The 14,535-nt window shown below is 36.3% G+C and overlaps 1 pseudogene; it reads left to right on the forward strand.

Moving 5' to 3' along the window:
• The first annotated feature begins 1,501 nt into the window (after positions 1–1,501).
• LOC102748384 (small ribosomal subunit protein uS2 pseudogene) lies at positions 1,502–13,391 on the forward strand (annotated as a pseudogene).
• The last annotated feature ends 1,144 nt before the right edge of the window (positions 13,392–14,535 follow it).

Consider the following 14,535-nt stretch of genomic DNA (forward strand, 5'->3'; position numbering starts at 1 on the left):
ATTTGTCAGGGCACCTGGGTGGCTCAGTTGGTTAAGCGACTGCCTTCAGCTCAGGTCATGATCCCAGGGTCCTGGGATCAAGCCCTTCATCGGGATCCCTGCTCAGCAGGAAGCCTGCTTCTCCCTCTCCCACTCCCCCTGCTTGTGTTCCCTTTCTCATTGTCTCTCTCTCTGTCAAATAAATAAATAAAATCTTTAAAAAAAAAAAAAAAAAAGAAAAACAAATTTGTAGCTATGCAGGATGTTGGATGTTAACCAGATTTATTGTGGTTATTATTTTGCAGTGTATACAAATACTAAATCATTATGTTATACACCTTAAGCTTCTACAATGTTATATGTCAATTACATTCTCAATTTAAAAGAAAAAGACCTTAGAGAATTTTACTAGAGGAGCTGTTCTACAAAAATGAAGAAAGTTTTTCAGGCCAAAGGAAATTATGTCAGATGATAATTTGGATCTACACAGATGAATGAAGAGCTCTGCAAATGAAAATACATGAACAGAAAATACTTTCTTAGTTTTAAACTTCTTCAACAGATAACTGATGAACTAAAGCAAAATAATAACAATGAATTTTCAAGTTTATAGGACAGTTCACCCTTGAACAACACAGGTTTGAAGTGTGCAGGTCCACTTCTATAGAGATTTTTTTTGATAAATACAGTAGAGTCCTGTAAATGTATTTTCTCTTCCTTATGATTTTCTTAATAACTTTCTTTTCTCTAGCTTATTTTATTGTAAAAATACAATATATAACACACTCAGCATACAATCTATGTGTTAATTGATTGTTTACATTATCAGTAAGGCTTCCGGTTAACAGTAGGCTTCAGTAGTTACATTTGGGGGGAGTAAAAATTATACATGAATTTTGGACTATGCAGAGGGTCAGTGCCCCTAATCCTTGCACTGTTAAAGGGTCAGCTATATATGAAAATTGAAATGTATGAGAACAATAACATAGAGGTAGGTAAATGGAAGCATTCTGTTATGAGCTTTATACTATATGGGCATTGAAGCTAGACAGTAATAATTTTAAAATGTATGTTATAAACTCTGGAGTAACCACTAAGATAGTAAAACAAAGAGGTATGGCTAACAAGCCAGTAGTGGAGGTAAAATGGAATTTAAATAAAAATGGAATTAACCTAAAAGCAGTCAAAAAAAAAAAGAACAAAAAGCAGATGGGAAAATAGAAAATAAATAGTGATATGTTGAATTTAAATCCAGTAATATTGCTAATTACATTAAATATCATGATCTAGACAAACTTAAAAGGCAGTGATTGCAGGTAAGATAAAAAAGCAAGACTCAATTATATGCCATCTACAAGGCACAAAAATATTAAGAAATAGATAATATTAAAGTTAATGGATGGGAAAAGATACACTATAAAAACACTAATCAAACCAAAACTGGACTTTCCGTGCTACCCAGAGAGAGGTCCATACAACATTGTTCTTCATCCCTGTCGTAACTCAAAGAGAAACTTCCACAATGTCCGGAGCCCTTGATGTCCTAGAAATGAGGGAGGAGGATGTCCTCAAATTCTTTGCAGCAGGAACCTACTTATGTGGTACCAACCTTAACTGCCAAATGGAACAGTACCTCTACAAAAGGCAAAGTGATGGTATCTACATCATAAATCTGAAGAGAACCCGGGAGAACCTTCTGCTGACAGTTCGTGCCAGTATTGCCACTGAAAACCCAGCTGATGTCAGCGTCATATCCTCCAGGAATACTGGCCAGCGAGGTGTGCTGAAGTTTGCGGCTCCTGGAGCCACTCCTATTGCTGGGTGCTTCACTCCTGGAACCTTCACTAACCCAGATCCAGGCAGCCTTCTGGGAGCCAAGACTTCTGGTGATTACTGGTCCCAGGGTGGACCACCAGCCTCTCACAGAGGCATCTTATGTTAAACTGCCTACCGTTGCTCTGGGTGACACAGACTCTCCTGTGCACGATGTGGACATCGTTATCCCTTGCAACAACAAGGGAGCTCATTCAGTAGGTCTGATGTGGTGGATGCTGGCCCAGGAAGTTCTGTGCATGTGTGGCCCCATTTCCCATGAACACCCATGGGAGGTCATGGCTGATCTCTACTTCTACAGAGATCCTGAAGAGATTACAAAGTAAGAGCAGGCCAGTGCTGAAAGGCTATGACCAAGGAGGAGTTTCAAGACGAATGGACAGCTCCAGCTCCTGAGTTCACTGCTACTCCACCTGAAGTCGCAGACTGGTCTGAAGGCATGCAGGTGCCCTCGGTGCCTATTCAGCAGTTCCCTACTGAAGACTGGAGCACTCAGCCTGCCACTAAAGACTGGCCTGCAGCTCCCACTGCTCAGGCCACTGAATGCTTAGGAACAACCACGGAGTGGTCTTTTTTTTTTTTTTTTTTTTTAAGATTTTGTTTATTTATTTGAGACAGAGAGAATGAGAGAGAGAGAGCACATGAGAGGGGGGAGGGTCAGAGGCAGAAGCAGACTCCCCGCCGAGCAGGGAGCCCGATGCGGGACTCGATCCCGGGACTCCAGGATCATGACCTGAGCCGAAGGCAGTCGCTTAACCAACTGAGCCACCCAGGCGCCCCGGAGTGGTCTTAAGTTGCTCTTTCACAAAGGCAAACAAAATGGAAAGAAGGTTTACAGAAAATAAACAGTTTCAAAAAAGAAAGAAAGAAAGAAATCTAGCTAGCTAGCTAGAACGGCCATATTAATATACTAAAAAGTAGATTTTAGAGCAAGGAATAGTACCAGGGATGAAGAAGGTAATTTCACAATGAGGGGTAAATCTATCTAGAGGACTTAACAATACTAAATGTATATGCACTTAATAAGACAGCTTCAAGATACTAAATACTGAAACAATATAATACATATGAAACAAAACTGATATAACTGAGGGGAGAAATTTAAAAAATCCACAATTATAGTTGGAGAGTTCAACAGCTCTCTTTCAATAGTTGAGAGAACAAGTATACAGAAAACAATAAAAATATAAAAGATGTGAATAACTACCAAAATTTTGACCTAATTAACATTTATAAAACACTCTACCTAACAAGAGTAGGATACATATTCTTTTCAAGTGCACATGGAATATTTACCAAGAAAGGACATATTCTGAATCAGAAAATAAGTCTCATAATTTTAAATCAATTAAAATCATGAAAAGTTTGTTCTTTGACCACAATGATATTATATTTGAAAGCAATAATAGATAGCTCTATGGAAAATCTACAAATATTTGGAAGTCAATCAGTATACTTCAAACAAACCATGGGTCAAAGAAGAACTCATGAATGAAATAGGAAAATATCTTGAGGTTAAATGAGAACAAAAACCACAACATATCAAAAGTTGTGGGATGCAACTAACAGTGCTTAAAAGTTATCTAAAGCATTAGCTACTTATATTGGAAAAGAACAAAGATTGCAAACAGATGATCTAAGTATCTACATTAAGAAACTAGAAAAACAAGAGTAAATAAAGCACCAAGTAAACAAATGAAAAAAAAAAAAAAAAGGACCAGAGCAAATATCAGTGATACAAAAAAACAGTAAAACAATAGAGAAAATCAATAAAAACAAAACATGATTCTTTGAAATTATTAATAAAATTGATAAAACTCTTGCCTAGGTGTTGGTAAACTATGGCCAGTGGACCAAGTCTAGTCTGTAACCTGATTTTGTATAGTCTGCAAGCTACAAATACTTTTTACATTTTTAAAAGATATTCAAGAAGAGGTGGAGGGTGGCAATGAGAAGGAAGAACCCTAAAATAGTTATTATCTGACATCTTAGAGAAAAACGTTTTCCAGTCTCTGATCTAGCCAGACAGACATATTACTACAGATCCTACTGACATTAAATAGATAATTGGGAATATTATGAACATCTTCTTCCAATAAATTCACAATTTAGAATTAGTATTATTTCTTCCTTAAATGTTAAGTAGAATTAATTCTTGAAGCTGGACATAAAGTTCTCTTCATGGGGAGATCTTCTTTTAACTACAAATTCAATGTCTTTAATAGATATTCTGATTTTAAATTTATTTGAAAATTTTTTGAAAGACATGAACTATTAAAGCTCACTCAAAAAAATGGGAAAAAAGAAATAAATCATCTGAACATCTATCATGATCATGCTGTGAGCTGAAATCAAAAGTTGGACATTCTTTATGGGCAGGGTCATGGGACCAAGCCCCAAGTCGGGCTCCGCACTCAGTGGGGAGTCTGCTTGAGATTTGCTCTCTCCCTCTCCTTCTGCCCCTTCCCTGACTCTAAATAAATAAATAAATAAATAAATAAATAAATAAAATATTTTTAAAATATTTTTTAAATGTATCTCAAATCAGTAAGTAAGTACTAACTAATACTATAAAACTCCTGGGAGAAAATCATTGTCATCTTGAGTTAGTAAAAAATGTCTTAAGTATAACACCAAAAGCATGAGCCATAGGAGAATTTAAAAGCCTAAGTTCTAAATTGAGACTTCTAAATTTAAGAAATCAGACACAAAGATTATTTACTGTATGATTCCATTTATATAACATCCTAGAAAAGGCAAAATTATAGCAACAAAAGCAGATCAGTGGTTTGCAGGAGCTGGGGTGGGGGAAGAGTAATGAATGCAAAAAGGAATATTTTTGAGGTGATAATGTTCTATAACCTGATTGTAATGGTGAATACGCAATTGTACACATTTGTCAAAAATTGGAGGTACAGGGACACCTATGTGGCTCAGTCATTTAAATGTCTGACTCTTGGTTTTGGCTCAGGTCATGATCTCAGGGTCTTGAGATTGAGTCCCGCCTTGGGCTCTGCGCTGAGCATGGAGTCTGATTGAGATTCTCTCTCTCCCTTTCCTTCTGCCCCTCCCCACCCCACGCTCACCTGCTCTCTCTCTCTCATAAATAAATAAATCCTAAAAAGGGGTGGGTACAGGCTTCCAGTTATGGAATGAATAAGTCATGGGGATTTCATAGCATAAGAAATATAGTCAATGGTATTATAGTATCATTCTATGATACTATGATTACATTACCCACATATGATTACTTGTGGTGAGCATAGCATAATGTACAGAGTTGTTGAATCACTATGTTGTATACATGAAACTTATGTAATCATTGTGTGTCAACTATACATCAGTTAAAGAAATGTAAAAAAAAGTATTGAAGTGTATACGTAAAATAGATTAGTTTTCTTGCATCTAAAATTCAAACAACAAATCTTTTTTTTAAAAAAAAGACAATTCTAAATAAGATACTTTAATAAAATAAGAATATGGAAAAGTACATTAGTATTTCTTGGACACCTCCAAAATTTTGTAAAACTTGGAAACTATAGTCTGACCTAAGGTTCTATCTTTTGAGTTCCAAATAAAGCCACTTGTTCTGTTTGCTTTGTTAGAATGAAATATGGAGTTAACACACTATGGGAGAACAGAAAACAGTTAATAAGCCATTCACATAATGAATGTCTACTTCATAGAAAAGAAAATAAGCTCAGACCATAAAAAAGAAGGAAATCCTGCCATTTGCAACAAATGGATGGATCTTGAGGACATTATGCTAAGTGAGACAAATCAGACAAAGACAAAACCATATGATCTCACTTATGTGTGGAATCTAAAGAAACCAAACTCATAGAAACAGATCAGATTAGCGGTTGCCAGAGGTGAGAGGTAGGATTGGGGAAGGTTATGAAAGAATCAGTTACAAAATAAATAAGGCCTGCAGATGTAATGTACAAGCATGGTGACTCAAGTTAACAACACTGTATCATATTTTTGGAAGTTGCTAAGGGAGCAGATCTTAAAATCTTAAAAGTTCTCATCACAGAAAAACAATGTTGTAACCATGTGAAGTGACGGATGGTAATTAAACTTACTGTGGTGATCATTTTGCAATATATAGAAATATCAAATAATTATGTTGTACATCTAGAACTTATACAATTTTATATATGTCGAATATATCTCAATAAAACTGGAAGGAAAAAAAAGTCTCAGAGAGATTAAGCAACTTTCATGGGAAAGTCAAACTGTAGGTAGCAGAGGTGATAATCTTACCCAGCCTAAGTTTTCTAGAACAGAGCTGGTGCTCTTCCCTCTTCATTATGCTGCCTTCACATGACCAAGTCATCTAAAAAGAAGATGAGGCAATAATAACTTTCAAAACTGAATTTTAATTTAGGGCATAGGTGGGGGAAAATAAATATTTTAAGTGCAGAAGCAACATAAGGACATGAAAATCATACAAAATTGGAGTAAGACCTCTCGTCAGTAATTTACCCACAAACAGTCTTTGGAGAGGTAAACCTCTCGGGGAGTCAGTTCCTTTCCTGAAAAATTGAAGTAATAATGTATTTCTTGCGAGATTATTACGATGTTGGGAGGTATACTATGTAGTGTATCACCTTAACAAGTAGTTAAGTCTACTGTATATTTTTGCACACTTAGTGAAGTGGAGGTGTTCTCTGTTAAAATAGACTTAGGGAATATGGGTTAAATAGGTTTCTTCACATCAAGATTTCTTTGTGAGCGAGAGAGCACAAGCAAGAGAGTGAGCGAGAGAGCACAAGCAAGAGAGTGAGTGAGAGAGCACAAGCAAGAGAGTGAGCGAGAGAGCACAAGCAAGAGAGTGAGCGAGAGAGCACAAGCAGAGGAGCAACAGAGGGAGAGGGAGAAGCAGGCTGAGCAAGGAGCCTGATGCGGGGCTCCATCCCAGGACCCTGGGATCATGACCTGAGCCGAAGGCAGACGCTTAACCGACTGAGACACTGAGGCACCCCGACACATGAGGATTTCTTAGAGCCTTCAGTATAGAATATTCATTTTTAATCTCCAGGAAGGGAAATTTGCATAAATTATTTCTCCTTTTTTTTTTTTTACCATGAAATCATTTTTCCATGCTACACAAATTGTAACTCTGCCTTTTAAAAAGGCACATGCCTTTCCCAATTTCTTTGTCCGATGTTTTCTAGCCTGTTCCTCTTGAGTGTTCAAACAATTAAAGGTTATAGTTAAAGGCATGAGCTTTATAGTCCAATCCAGGAGTTCAAATTTCTGCCGCATCACTTCCTAACCATGTGACCTCGGCTCAGTCTAACTCTCTGTTTCGGCATCTGTAAAATGAAGATAATAGCCTCATGTAAAGTGTTATTGTAGAGATTAAATGAGTTCGCAAATGTTGAGCATTTGGCACAATGCCTAGCACATCATAAGCACTCAATAATTGTTAGTTATCACCCAGCTTTGGTGTTTTGAATTAGGAAGAAGGGTGCAGTTGAAAGTAGCCACAAAGAGAAATTGAACTGATTAGTGCTGCTCGAATAAGCAACAACTCTTCCCCTGAATACGTGGGTACCTGCCTGCTGACCACACCCCACTTGTTGCATGCTCAGGGTATGCCTGGGCAGGAGACCCAGCACATTCACAACTACCTTAGGCATGAAGAAAAAATTTCATGCCTGTGGGGGTACCCAGTTACCTCCTAGCCAGGATGTGACCTCCATGGTCTCCATGATGACATGATATTATTGGATAGACTTTGCTTTCTAGCTAACTGGAAGGAGTTCAGAGGAGGGCAACCAAGTTAATAAAAGGTTTGGAAATGAAACCCTATGAGAACAGATGAAAAACCTGGGCATGTTCAGTCGGAGAACAGGCAAAGCAGCAGCCTAGGTGCACCATGTCATGGAGAAGACAGATTCATTATTCTCGGTTATGAATGAGGTTACCGCAGATGATGGGGTTTAGATTTGCCCAGAAACATTTTGGAAAAAATGAATACACTTCACAATGAAGTGTAAGACAATATAGGAGATTCCTAGGATGACTATTAAATTATTTTCAAGAGGAATGTTTAGGACCACCATAATTGCCCAATTGGTCTCTTGGAATAAATTAAAGATAAACCAACCACACAAGAATGGAATTAAATTAATACACCATACTGCTTTCTTTTTCATCCTTTTCATAATCTCTGTTATCACGGCCATTCCTTAAAGCAGTTGTGATCCCACGATCCTGAGATCATGACCTGAGCTGAAACCAAGAGTCGGAAGCTCAACCGATTGAGCCACCCAGGTGCCCCCAAACCAATTGTTTTAAAAAGAGTGGTATGAAGTGATGTCTCTTTCTATATTGTCCTGTAAAACCAAACTGTAACTCTCTTGTGGGTAGGAGCCATGTCCCACTTCTGCTTCTTCGTAGCCATTTCAAACAATGGGCCTTTAATTATGTGAATAAAAGCAAATAAAATGAAGATAGGATTATGACTTTGGCTTTACTAGTTTTAGATCTAGGTTAAACCTCTCACTTTTGTGGCCTATAGTCTTTTGGGTTTTTTTAAGATTTTATTTAGAGAGAGAGAGAGCACAAGCAGAGCAAGTGGGGGGAGGGGCAGCGGGAGAGGGAGAAAGGATCTAAAGCAGTTTGTGCGGAGCGCAGAGCCTAACTTGGGACCCAATACCACAACCGGAGACCATGACCTGAGCTGAAATCAGGAGTCAAATGCCCAACCGACTGAGCCACCCAGGCACCCCCCGTGGCCTATAATCTTAAAGATTCAGATTCTATGCAACCAAATCAGAGTTTTGAAAAGTTAAAAAAAAAAAAAAAAAGCATTATGTATATAGAGCCAAGAAATAGTACAGTGTTACTGAACCTCAGCATTGGAAAGGCTGGAAAAAGGAAAAAGCTGTCCAGACTAGCTTAATCGTTAGATCATAGACTTCGGGATTAACCAAATCTGGGTTCAAATCCCAGCTCAGCTACTTAGTAGCTCTATGTCCTTTTGCAATGACCTTCTAAATTTCAGTTCCTTCATCAGCAAATACAAGGCCTATCAACACTGTAGAGAAGATTAAATGACATTACGTGTGTAGAGTCCTTGGCTTGGTCCTTCCCACCAGGAAGCCTCAGCAAATATTAGTCATTATTTCAATATTTTGATACATATCTTTTTACTCCTACTACAATTGTGTGCCTGGGGGCTGGGGTTGGCTTGGGCTTGATTTTAACATTACTGAATAGTATTAGAGGTTCTAGGCTAAAATTCTTGTACATGATATCATAATTTCTGAAAAGAAAGCTAATCTAGTTTATATCTTGTTATTTTACACCAAGATATACTTACTACTGTCACTGAAAATTATGTCTAATAATTTTTAACATATTTGAGCAATTTTATTGCAACATAATTCAATACACTTTTCTTCATTATCTTTCTTGGGCCAAGCACTGCAATAGGAACTGGAAATAAATCTTTAAGTTGCTGGGAGCCCAGAAGTAACAATAAGCTGCAAACAACAGAAAAAAATTGTCAAAAAATTAGAAGAAAAGTTACTCTATAACTCAGTTATGCAGAGATTAATAAGATGAAAGAAAAAAGATATGAAAAGTAGTCCAGAAAAAGTTTTATATAATATGTTATAATATACACCAAATACATAGGTTGAATTCCAGAAGAAAATATAGCAAATAGACAAAAAGCTAACATAAAAATCTATAGAACTTTGACCTGAACCACAGGTAGATTTAGAATTTAGATTTTTAGATTTTAAAAGTTTATAAAGTATATGGCAAAATTAATGAAATGACTTAACTGGGTCAACATTTTGAGTTTCAAAGGAAAAGAAAAATCCCACAAGCCTCATGTAGATAAATAAACAAAACCAGTTTCTTAGGAAAGGAAAATGTTCCAGTTATCATTGTCTTCATCCCTATGACAGTAAATCCCCAAATTCTGGGCTCATTCCTACTGTTTCTAAGGTATGAAATCAATAGCAAGATTATTCTTGGGGATATAAGGATAAAGAAAGGCAAGAAATCATTTATCCTTTCTGATATTTTTAATTGAAAATACAAACCAGCTGGCCTAGAGATTAATAAAAAAAACGAAGTCAAAAAATATTTAGTAAACTTAATGTAAATGTCAAGAGTAAGAGCATAAATAAATGATTATTAGAGTATAATAAAAATAAGGGAAGTAAGTCAACTGAGTAGGGAGAAAGGAAATCAAAGAATGCTAAATTTTTATTTTATACAGGGACATTAATAGTGTTACATAAACAGTTTTTAAAAGATATCAAATACTGTGGCACCTGGGTGGCTCAGTCAGTTAAGCATCTGCCTTTGGCTCAGGTCATGATCTCAGGGTCCTGGGATGGAGTCTCACTGTGTCATTGGGCTCCCTACTCGGCGGGGAGTCTGCTTCTTTCTCTCTTTGCTCCTCCCCCATGCTTGTGCATGCACTCTCTCTCTCGCCTCTCAAATAAAAAAATAAAATCTTAAAAATAAATAAATAAAATATATAAAATATTAATACATGATGAGCTGGCATTCAAACCAAAGGAAAAATGGATTACTCAACTTCTGGTTAAGACTACCAGCTAACCAGGGCGCCTGGGTGGCTCAGTCGTTAAGCGTCTGCCTTCGGCTCAGGTCGTGATCCCAGGGTCCTGGGATCGAGCCCCGCATCGGGCTCCCCGCTCGGCGGGAAGCCTGCTTCTCCCTCTCCCGCTCCCCTTGCTTGTGTTCCCTCTCTCGCTGTGTCTCTGTCAAATAAATAAATAAAATCTTAAAAAAAAAAAAAAAGACTACCAGCTAACCAAAGAGAGAAAATATAAAGTTAAATTACTATAACATACAGACACCAAAATGAGTCCAGATGGCCTAAAGATTGAAATGCAAAAATTAAAATTATAATTATACTGGTATAAACTATAAGTGGCTATATGGTCTTAGGAGAGAAAAACTTTTCAAATGACATCAAAGACAAAAATATAAATGAAAAGGCTGATAAGTATGACTATAAATTTTTTTTCTGTACTTAAACTCCATGTAAAAAACTGAAAGACAATAAACCAGGGGAAATTATTTGCAGAGTAAATGCCAGAGGTTAGTAGACTTAATATATAGAAATCTTATAAATCAGTAAGAAAATAACAAATATCACAATTAAAACACACACACACACACACACACAAAGGGTATACTTGAGCAATTGACAAAAAGAAGAAATACAAATGCTTAGTCAATTTAGAAAAAAATTTCCAATCTGATAATATTTAAAAGCAAGGTAAATAAAAGTATGTTGACATGTTCAAAGTGAAAACAATAAATGAGGAAATTTTAATGGTGTTTATTTAAAAAACTCAGGACACAAAACAGACACTCAGGTGCTATTTATGTGCTGAATATTTTCCCTCAACACCTTTTATTTCTCAAAGTCTTTTCTGAAAATAAGAGTCAACTTGACACTGTGGAGGACATTAAGATCAGAATATTGCTTCATTATTTCATTCTACTATTAATAGTTGCTTCTGTTCTTTGCTTGGTTTTCCCTAACATGCAAAACCTATAATCACTTTAGATACTTTAAAATATGATTCACTGTAACTCCATTGAAATTAAAACTATACACCCTTAAAAGTCAATATAATCAGAAAACTAGTTTGTAGGTGTAAGTTACACCTTTGCAAATTAGTACCCTGACTTGACCAGTTTAGGGCAAACCAAATTGTGCTATATATTTGTGTTTTTTCCTTTTAAAAGTTTTCATTTGGTAAAGACAACTCAAAATGTTTTGCATATATTTTAGGTCCCTTTTCAGGAAGAAGATAAAAAAAATGCCCATTCCAGAGTCCACCCTGCCCCTGCAAGCCCCCATGCCATGGTTGCAAAATTTGAAGAAATTTACCATCTCTAGTTTGGATTAATCTCCAGCCAGATTAATTAATTCCTCCCTTGAAGGATCCCAGGAACACCAGCCTAGTCTTGGCTCCTGGCCAATTGGAGGATAGTGGGAAGGCAGGGTCAGAACCAAGATTAACCTAGTGAAACAGACATACTCTGATGTAAGCTCAGAAAAGTAGGCTCAGGTGTCCCTCTGATCACTTGAAAGTGACTAGGCTTCTCTAAGAATCCTATAAACCCAAGGCATCTGAATCAAGTGTATGCAAGACCCACTTATTTGTAGATTTAATACTCAAAGAATTGGATGAGATCACATTGCCTTTAGAAAGTGAAAGGAAGAGCTGAAGATCGCTGAATACATTAGCTTTAGAATCTGCTGGGATGAAGGAGGAAAAAGAACAGGCTCAGTGGACAGTAGATAAAAGTTCATTATAACAAACCTGTGAATCTGACATAATTTCATGAGAGGATAATTTTATGAGAATGGATATATTGCTGGAAATAATGTTCAGTCTTATGGACCTGGAGAGAAAAGGAAACCACTGTCAGGAATAAATTACAAATTAGGAAAACAAAGAGTTGAAGGGTAAGAGAGATTTCACCCTTAGACAGCTCTCCCATTTTATTTTTCCTAATGCCAGCCCCAGATCTTTCCTTTTTTGGGGGGTTGAGGGTTGCACTGTTTTGTTTTGGTGGATTGTTTGGGATTTATTATTGCTGTTGTTATTGTTGTTATTATTATTATCATTCTTTCCTTGTGAGGATGGTTAGAGGTTAGAATGCTTGATGTGGGAAAAGGGAAAGAAAGTTGAAAAGTACTTACTACTTAATGGCAGGACATAAGGTCTATTAAGCTGTATGTTGCAATAAGTTTTTCAGGCTTTCTCCTCAGTGCCAACTGTCAACAATTAGTTAACTTTATTATACAGACTGGCAGGCGCATGGAGTGAGACTAATAAAAATATTTGTAGAGTTTATTATGGAGAAAATGCTTCAGTTACTTTCCAAAAAGCACTGCTATCAGAGACCAATGTCTGTCAGGTCATATAAACAGATTTACTATAAAGAATGTTTTCTTTTAAAGGGATCTATTGTCATGGAACTTTATCTGAAAAACCATAGATTTATCAGTGAATAATATGAGAATGTGAAGCTTGTGACTTGTTATCCGAAGAAATCATTTAAAAGATGTTTTTAAATGTATCTAAATAACAAGGTTAGCCTCAACAGAATAAAGGAAAATGTACAACTCAACAATTTATAAGCATTTTTGTTTTTAATTACTTGAAACTATCTAAAGCTTAGAAGACACAATTTTAAGACGTTGGCCAATTTTATTAAATGTTTATTCAGGCTTATAAAACATCTTTTACATAAAACACACACACACACACACACACACATACACAGAGTCTAATGGCTGCTCTTGGAAATGGAAGAATGTAAAAAATAATTCCTATAAGTCATTTACCAAATAATAGGGTCAATGATCAATTTTCTGATTTCTTTTCAGTTGGCTCTACTTTTTGTTTTTGTTTTGTTTTGTTTTTTCCAATAGTGCTGCTACCTGCCTAGGAATCCAATGCAGCCATTTCAATGATGGAAAAAGACTAACAGTGACAAATCAGTCAACCCCAGAAGAATTTTCTCATTGTCCTCAGAGGTTTATTCCTTTTCTCTAAGATAATAAGCCCAATGTAGTGGACCACATCTATCCATTGGCCTTACGCAGATGGTTATAATGCTTTTGACACCATAATTATTATTAATTTAACATGTTTTGATCTTTGAGGTACTAAGGCAATAAGGCAATGGCAACTGAACATAAAGCACTGCTGCTTTTATTAAAGGAATCAAAGATAACAGTGCACTTTAATAGATACACTATTCCATCCATAGAAAGAAAGAATTTCTATTTTCGGAGGGATTTTTGAGGCACTTTTCTTGTGGGTTAGCCACTAGGGGGCATCATGATGCTATACACTTAAAAAATACTTCGAATATTGATCACTTGAATTGATTACTCTCAAAACACTGTTCTTCATGCTCACAACTCTCAGAAATGGATAAAAGTGAAGTGGTAAAAAAATAAACTCATCTATCTTCCATTAAAACTTAAGAACATCTGACACAACTGGAGAGAGAGACTAAAACTCTGTATTACAAATCCACTGGATTACAACTGAAAGAATTCATCTCAGAGAAGAGTGGATATGGCCAACAGAAAATGGAACAGTTCAACATGATTCTTGAAAGTAAGTAAAAGTCTTAAAAATTCATTCCCTGTTCCACCATGTTTTCATCATAAGCATTATAAGCCAAGAACCAACATTCAAATAATTTCTACTTCAAAGACAGTCATGCTCAATGTTCAACATGTATTTCTCAAACAAGGTGATTGCTATTTCTTCATATAAGACTTCTGGATATCAGACAATGGTTCATCTTTAACCTTCCAGTTTGAGAGAAATGGTTGGAAGTTTTTAAAACTTGGGCTTGAATTCAGTTAATATCTGGCTTCCTTGATTTCTTTCACATAAGTTTCATGAAAACATTTGGCTAAAGATGGTCAAGCTACATTGCCCTTTGTGATGCATGAATAGCCTTAACTTTAACATGGACTATAACAAATTATGTACCTAACCTAATATGTAATTATTTCTCAAGAAACATGTACTACACAGTGAATATCATCCTCAATGGGGAAAACTGACAACTTTTCCCCTGAGGTCAGCAACATGAACAGAATGTACACTCTCACCACTGTTGTTCAACATAGTAGTGGAAGTCCTAGCCTAAGCAATCAGACAACAAAAAAGAAATAAA

The sequence above is a fragment of the Leptonychotes weddellii genome, chromosome 8 (genome assembly GCF_054177405.1).
Source record: "Leptonychotes weddellii isolate Sample4059 chromosome 8, ASM5417740v2, whole genome shotgun sequence".
Classification (NCBI taxonomy): Eukaryota; Metazoa; Chordata; class Mammalia; order Carnivora; family Phocidae; genus Leptonychotes; species Leptonychotes weddellii.